Here is an 8,637-nt window from a genome sequence, read left to right as displayed (position 1 = left end):
AGAAGAAACCATGAGGGGAGGGGAGGGGAGGAGGGAGGAGGGAGGAGGAGGTCGCCGGAGAGGAGGAGGAGGTCACCGGAGAGGAGAAGTATGGTGGAGGAGAGAAGGGAAGATGAAATGAAGAGAGGAGGAGAGGACCAGCCATATATACGGCATACTAATGGCGCACCGCGGGCAGGTGCGCCATTAGTAATTGTTTTTTTATTTTTTTGACTTATTTTGAATTTTGAAGGAGGGAAGATACTAATGGCGCACCATGGTCAGGTGTGCCATTAGTAACTTTTTTTTTATTTTTTTGACTTATTTTGAATTTTGAAGGCGGGAAGATAGTAATGGCGCACCATGGGTAGGTGCGCCATTAGTAAGTTTGAATTTTTTTGATTTTTTTGCCTCTCCAGATCTTAAAAGCCCCGTATCCTTTTTCTGTTAGGTTTTTGAGGATTTTGAAAATGTTTAACGGGGTTCCCCCGGTTAAATTTGGATGTAACTTTTCGAGTAGATGATTTTTCATATAAAAAACTTTTTCATCCGAGTTAGTATGCAAAAGTTATGCCCATTTTTACAAATTCTCGCGAGATTTTGCAAATGAAGTCAAAATTCATATTTGCAAATTTTCCCAACAACTAGGCCACATATCACATGGGAAACTTATTTTCTTTTATTTGTTTGACATTTTTATCATTTTCTTTTATTTTTTTTAAAACTGAAAAGGCGATCCACCGGGGGGTGCATTCGGTGGAAGTGGTGGCCAAGGTTACTAATGGCGCACCGTGGCATGGTGCGCCATTACTAGTTTAACTAGTAATGGCGCACCACACCCACGGTGCGCCATTAGTAGTTTTGAAAAAAATTCAAAAAAAAGTTTTAAATTTTGTTTTACTAATGGCGCACCGTGGGAGTGGTGCGCCATTACTAGTTCAACTAGTAATGGCGCACCACTCCCACGGTGCGCCATTAGTAGTTTTGAACAAAAATTTTAAAAAAATATTTTTACTAATGGCGCACCGTGGATGTGGTGCGCCATTAGTATTTGGACACTAATGGCGCACCAACACATGGTGCGCCATTAGTATATAGTAATGGCGCACCACATGTCTGGTGCGCCATTAGTGTCAATTCCATCTATAGCCCTTTTCGTAGTAGTGGAGGAGAGGTCGCCGGGGCCGGGCAGCGAGGTGGCGTGGGGCGCGGTCGCCGGAGCGGCGGTCGCCGGAGCAAGGCGGCTCCGGTGAAGGAGCTTGGCGCGGCGGCGGGCGACGCTAGTGGCGGAGCTTGCCAGCGAGGAGGCGACGTGGCGGCCGGCGATGGTGCGGCAGGCCGGCGCGGTGGAGGTACGGCAGGCCGGTGCGGGCGCGTGCGGCGATAGGACACGGGCCGGGAAGGGCGGGCGATGGGCCCCGCGGGCCCTGGCGGCGGCGGTGAAGTAAGCTTCCGGGCGGGCGAATCAGACGTCGACAAGTGGCGGCGGCAGGGTGGAAATGGACATGTCCGTCGGTGGAGTTTTTGTCCGGTCGCGAGGAGAGGGAGAGGGTTAGGGTTTCACCCGTGAATTTTGGAGGGGGTTCTTTATATAGGCATAGAGGGAGCTAGGAGAGTCCAAATCAGGTGCGGTTTGCGGCCACGCGATCGTGATCGAACGCTCTAGATGATGGAGAGAGTTTTGGTGGGTTTTGGGCCAAAATGGAAGGGTGTTGGGCTGCAACACACACGAGGCCTTCTCGGTCCCTCGTTTAACCGTTGGAGTATCAAATGAAGTCCAAATGGTACGAAACTTGACAGGCAGTCTACCGGTAGTAAACCAAGGCTGCTTGGCAAGTCTCGGTCCAATTCGGAAATGTTTAACCCCCACACACGAAAAGAAGGTAGAAAGGACCACCGGAGGAGATAGGAGGGCCGGAATGCAAAACGGACAACAGGGAAAATGCTTGGATGCATGAGACGAACACGTATGCAAATGCAATGCACATGATGACATGATATGAGATGTATGACAAAGACAACAACACACAGAGACAAAAACCCGAACCCGGGGAAATAAAATAACTTAGCGCCGGAAACGGCAAGAGTTGGAGTACATATTAGGTAAATTACATCCGGGGTGTTACACCCAGCCTGCGGCCCGACCTCAGGAGCCCAGCTGCTCCTCGTGGTTGAGCCTCAGGACGGGTGCTGGATTGAGAAGTTCAAGGCGTACCTGCTCCAAGGCCCCTTGCCGGAGAAGGGGGAAGACGCGGAACATGTGGCCCGCCAGGCCACCGTGTACTGCATCAGGGACGGTGAGCTCTATCAAAAATGGCCAAACGATGTTTCTCTATGATGCATCTCTAGGGAGCAGGGATGCGAGTTGTTGGCTGACATACATAGCGGGGACTGCGGGTATCACTCTTCATCGTGCACACTGGTGGGCAAGGTGTTCCGCAGTGGATTCTACTGGCCCACGGCGTTCAATGATGCCACCGATCTGGTAGGATCCTACAAGGCTTGCCATTTCCATGCCAAGCAGATCCACCAGCCCGCCCAGGGCCTCCGCTCTCATGGCCGTTCGTGGTCTGGGGGCTGGATATCCTGGGCCCGTTCCCTCAAGCATCTGGGGTCTACCACTACCTCTTTGTCGCCATCGACAAGTTCACCAAGTGGTCCAAGGTGGAGGTCGTCCGCGCCATCCCGACCGGCAAGTTCATCAAGGGCCTCGTGATCCGTTTCGGGGTCCCTAATCGCATCATAAGCAACAATGGCTCGCAACCAGCAACCTTTTCAAAACATATTGTGCTAACCTTGGAACATTGGCTCGCATTTCACCCTCAGGGCAATGGCCTGGCTAAGCACGACAATGTCAAGGAAAGGACCTTCAAGAAGCAGCTCGAGGCTTGCGGCAGAAGCTGGCTCGACGAGCTCCAGTCCATGTTGTGGTCCATCCGCACCACCACGACCAAGCCAACGAGCGAGACGCCATTCTTCCTTGTCTATGGAGTTGAAGAGGTTATCCGTCATGAGGTCAGACATCGCTCCAAGCGGGTCTTGGTGTTTGACGGGGGAGGATGCCATGCGGGGGATGGACCTCGTGCTGGGGGAGGAACACTGCCGCCAGGCCTCACTCCGAGCTGCGAGGTACCAGCAGGCGTTGCGGCGGTACTACTGCCGCAGCATCCGCTCCAGGACGCTCGAGGTGGGTGATCTCGTCCTAAGGCAGGTGCTCTCTAGGGAAGGGCTGCATAAGCACTCGCCCATATGGGAAGGCCCGTTCAAGATAGCCCGTGTCTCCAGGCCTGGCGCCACGCGCCTGGAGACTCAGGACCGGATCCCCATCCAGAACACCTGGAACATTCAGCACCTCCCGAAGTTCTACCCATGAAGCAAGGCCTCACGCTTGTGAAGGTCTCTGCTTGTGACACTCTCACGTAATAACGAGTTGGGTTTGTACACGCCGTGGAGTCTCCTAAAGTCGCCCCTGGGCCTCATGGGGGCTCCCACCCACGTTCTAGTGGAGGCCCCATGCCCCGTACTGGTGGGAAGACAAGAAGACTAGTTTAGGTGCCAGACGCGGCTGTTCTTTGCTTGCTTTCTGCAATTAGTTTTTCGACTTCTTGAATCAAATTTGGAGTTTTCGCGTCTTTCGTTTGCCAGAGTTGGATTTTTCTCTCTTGTTCGCTCTCCTTTCCAAATTTTTCCCAGGAAGAGTGCCAGTTGCCCGTCGCTCCTCCTCGTGCATCCCGTGCGGGGGGGCTAGGCAGGTGCATATGCCTGGGCTCGCCCGCTACCACACCTCGCTGATGCATTATTGCCCGAGGGCTCCAGCGTCCTTAATCCTCGCGAGACGCTCTCGAGCAAGCTCGTGAGCATGCACACCGCCTTAATTCTGTGCCTCCGGGTAGCGCGACGTGGTGTACCAGCTACAACCAACCCACGCTCGGGGGCTCGCGCGAGGTAGGACAAGACGCCGCATGAGGCCTTCTAAATTTTTTGCAGCTATGCGATGTCTCGTGAGGATCGATGCCTCCTGAGTCATTGGGAGGGAAGTGAAAGTGCGTTATATCGACTAGAGGGGGTGAATAGGCAATTTTTACAAATTCATTACTAAGGAATTTCAGGGTGAGGAAATTCCTAAGCAATGAACTACTTAGCAGCGGAATAAGTACTCAAATCACTACAAAAAGGGAAAATTTTGTTTTTACCACTCTAGATTTTGCCAATTTTCCTTATACCATTCTAGATTTTGACATTTCACTTTTGCCACTCTTAGCTTTTGACAATTATCACACTTGCCATTCCGTGGCAAAAGCAGAATAATTTTATTTCATTTTTGCCACTCTTTGCTTTTGAAATGTATCACAACTGCCACTCCGAAATTTTTGCTTTTGCCACTGGAATGGCAATTCAGATAATTGTCAAAAACTAAGAGTGGCAAAAGTGAAATGTCAAAATCTAGAGTGGCATAAGGAAAATTGGCAAAATCTAGAGTGGCAAAAAAAATTCCCCTACAAAAAAGACACATCCGTGACATTTTGAGTCGAACGAAATTTTTTTTGTCATACTTATGACACCTCTATGATGATAATTGTGACAAAATCCTGTATCATCATAGATGTGGTGGGCTCCTACTTCTATGACAAAAAATCATGACAGAGAATGGGTTTTCCATCCTGGGCGGGCCGAAGACGCGGCTGCATGACATTCTTTGGGTCGTCCATGATGGAAAAAACCCTTGTAGAAGCGAGGGCGAGGATAATATCGGGGTGTTGCCGGTTACGGTGGGTGGTCGGGGCCGAGCGATACCCGCTTCTCTCATACACGCACGCGTGTGGGTGCGAGGCTTTAAGCTCTAACTGAACCCGAGCGAGGCGTTCGCCTATTGAACCTGAGCGATTGCACTGCAGGCTACGCGTTACTAAACCCGAGCGATCGATCGATGGATGTAACAGAACCCGATCGAGCGATTCCTTCGCTACTGCTACTAACTGAAGCCGATTGATGCTGCCTCTGGATGAACACTGAGCATTGCTGGGGGGGTTGGATGAACAGTTCTCGGTGGGGGTGGATGAACATGACCCCGTGGTGTTGCCTCTGGATGAACAGGACCCCGATCGATCGAGCCGGTTGGGGCTGGATGAATATGACCCCGTGGAGGGCTGGATGAACAGGACGATCCCGTGGAGGGATGGATGAACAGTAGTCGGTGGAGGGCTGGATGAACAGTAGCCCGTGGAGGGGTGGTTGAACAGGAGCCCGTGGAGAGGGCTGGTTGAACAGTAGCCGGTGGAGTAGCGCGCGGTGGAGGCTGGATGAACAGGAGCCCGTGGATGAACAATCGCAGGTGGAGGCTGGAGGAGGTCGATGGTGGATGAACAGTAGCCCATGGAGGCTGGAGGGGGTCGACGATGGAGATGAACAGTATCCCGTGGAGTCCCGTTTTGCGATACGCCGCACCCCTCCCGATGAACAGAACCCCCGTTTCGACCGTAGCGCTCCAACACAAGTCTGTTTCCTATGTTTTGCGGTACGCCACACCCCTCCCGATCAACAGGACCCCGTTTCGACCGTAGGATGTCCATTTCTTCCATTTTGCGGTATGCCAGACCCCTCCCGATGAACAGGATCCCGTTTTGAACGTGGCCGGTCGAACACAAGGCCGTTTCCTCCGTTCTGCGGTACGCTAGGCCTCGTTTCCATCGGTTGTTCCGTCCAAGCCAGTAGGCTCCCACGCGTTCTGTTGCCTCCTGATGAACACGACGCATTTCGTTGCCTCCCCTTGAACACGACGACACTATTTTTTTGCGGGTGACGATGATGTTGTTTCTCCGTTTCAACCTAGCCATGTACACGAGCGCTGACCATATGTATGCGCGAGTAGGTGTTCGAGACCCCGCCCATATGTACGTATGTGGCCGTATTTTCTTTCTTGCACACTGGCCGCTGTACGTACGTGTACATGCTACATGCGCGCTCTACTACGACACGTGCGTGCCTCTACATCGACCAGTATGTACGTACACGTTCGCGACCAGAATGACAATGCTACGTACGCTTCGACCAGGTGGGTCCCGACTGTCAGGCATTTCCTTGTGTGCGAAGATGTAGCTGGTGGGTCCCAGCAGTCAGGGGATGAATCAATTTTGTTGCCCGGTCGCACTTCCTTGCGTGCGAAGATGTAGCTGGTAGGTCCCAGCAGTCAAGGGGGAAACATTTTTTTCAAGAAATACGGTTGCTCATCCGGTGGGTCCCTGCTGTCAGGTGGAGGAATCATTATTTTCCACATAATAAGGAGGCACTTCCTTGCTGCGACCATGGACCCAGCTGTCAGCCTCTCCACATACAGTCCACATCCGTTGGAAGCCGTTCCTTGACCATGTTGACGACGCCGCGCGGAGAGCACCAGGGCGGTGGACGACGGTGAGGCCTAGGAAGGGGACGACGAGGAGCCGGGGAAGACTCGGTAGTGGATGCCCACGCATAGAGGAGTATGAGGGTTCACTAGTTTGCTGAGGTGTGAGGCTGCCATCGCCACAGAATAACAAGGGGTGTGGGTGAGTAGGTGGATGGCCTTGCCAACGGCGGGAGTAGTAGGGGGCGGTGAGGCCTCCGCGGCATCATAGCCAGCCATTGGAGGCAGGAGCACGTAGCACGACCAGCGCTGCTTTGGGCGGCTGGACCAAGAAGACCAGAGGTTGAAGAAGCACTACGGCCATTGGATGGACATCGTACGGTCACTGCAGCTAGAATCCTTTATATTTACTAAGTTGACAAAGCCATTGTTACGAGTCTACTTAGTAGGCCCACAGGTCAGCCTCCGAAACGGTGCGCCCCAGATGTCAGGAGGAGGAATCATTTTTTGGGCGGCTAAAGCAAGAATATCCGAGATTGAAGAAGAAGCACGACATCCGTTGGATGGACATCCAACTGCCACAGCTGCCAGAACCGTGTGTTGTTGACAAAGCCTTGCATACGCGTCAACTTAGTTTTTTTCGCGGACGCATCAACTTAGAAGGCCCACAAGTGTGTGGTAGAGAACATATAGCCCATTTGCGATTTGTAAGAATGTACAACCCATTTTTTAATTCTAATGGAATTTACTACAGCCCATTTACAATTTGTTAAAAGTACAACCCATTTTCTAACAAGGACAACGATTAATAATTTCAACCATTCCTCAAAAAAAAGATTAATAATTTCAACCGCTCAAAACATAACTAAAAAAAAATTCCCACATTTTTATGGGATCCAAAATATTTTTATCCGAAAGGTCTAATCAGATTAAATATAATTTCAAAATAAAGTTGTATTACGTTAAAATCCAACGAAATATTGCACATGCAACAAGTAATGAAATTAAAATTTGCAAATTCCAAAAATAATATATTTTTTAAACTAATTACGCGTTTGGTGCATTTTTTTATAGTTACTGCCCAGTTATTATAATCACATCCCGTTTATTATTTCTTAAAGTCCATTTTCTTGTTAAGCCTAATGCATACCTCCTAGGAAAGTTTGTAGCCCAGCGGGGTGTAGAATAACAAGTTGACCCGGATATTGTGTACAACTGTCGGCCCAGTTGCATTGCTGATGTTGAAAAAAGGCCTGTGTAGTACAGTACAACCTAACATGGTTACTCAGCCCACATTCAGCGACGCCAGAAAGGCCCGAACAAGGCTTCTGTACAACTTTTTGAAGTCACTGAGCTCAATTAATAACTTAAGAAAAAAATTAGATTATAGTGGAACCTAATTAAAAGCTATCACGAGCAAAGAAATAATTCAATGGGTCCCACTTCTCCGTGTGTGCGTGTGTGTGTGTGAGAGAGAGAGAGGCCCATCGGTCGATGCTTGTAAATACATCTTTCAGCCATATGCATTGCTGATGCTCAGTAAAAACTTATAGAGTTGACACAGTCATATAGAACATCATAGCACACTGAACTTGCATACAAAAATTTCATGCAGGCAGCACAATCAGGATGGAAGCAGTGGATCGCTGTGGGTAGGGCTATGTTGAAACCAACGAACTCATACATAACGGTTCATCGTGTTTATCAATGACGGGGAAATATCTAGAATGTTGTGCAAAGAAAACAGATAGACAACACAATAAGTTCTGCTAGCATATTAAGTTGACGTACAACCCTTTCTAAAAAAAGTTCAGGTACAAAATTAGAAAATGTCACAATCAAATGTACTAGAAAATCAGTGCTTCACACCCATAGCTCGGATTTAAGTAGTACCTGACAAGATTCAATTGTTACCTGAAATTAGAGCACATCCAGGAAGCCAGCCCTGCCTCTTCTCCCAAAGAAGTAGTGGCCTTCGCCGTGCGATGGAGTAGGCCTTGTGCCATCCATCCTTCCGAGCAACACGAGGAAAGTCTGACGTTGACTCTTGTAATGGACGTCGTCGACGGACCCTGGAACCAGCGGCGGTGGCATGACTTCGATTGATGGATTGACCACTTCTTCGACATGCACGGACACTAGATACAGGTACATCCCTAACATGGTCCGCGGCGGCCTTGGTGGCAACGAACAGTATACCCCGGTTCCTACACTGGCATCTCAACACCAATCACCTCGGTATGGTGGACGGCTTCTTCATCCATGCCATAACCATCAGAGCCCAGCTGTCTGGAGGAACAACATACTTACGAGCTCAC

Source organism: Triticum dicoccoides, chromosome 7A (assembly GCF_002162155.2).
Source record: "Triticum dicoccoides isolate Atlit2015 ecotype Zavitan chromosome 7A, WEW_v2.0, whole genome shotgun sequence".
NCBI lineage: Eukaryota > Viridiplantae > Streptophyta > Magnoliopsida > Poales > Poaceae > Triticum > Triticum dicoccoides.
This window is presented reverse-complemented; position numbering follows the sequence as displayed.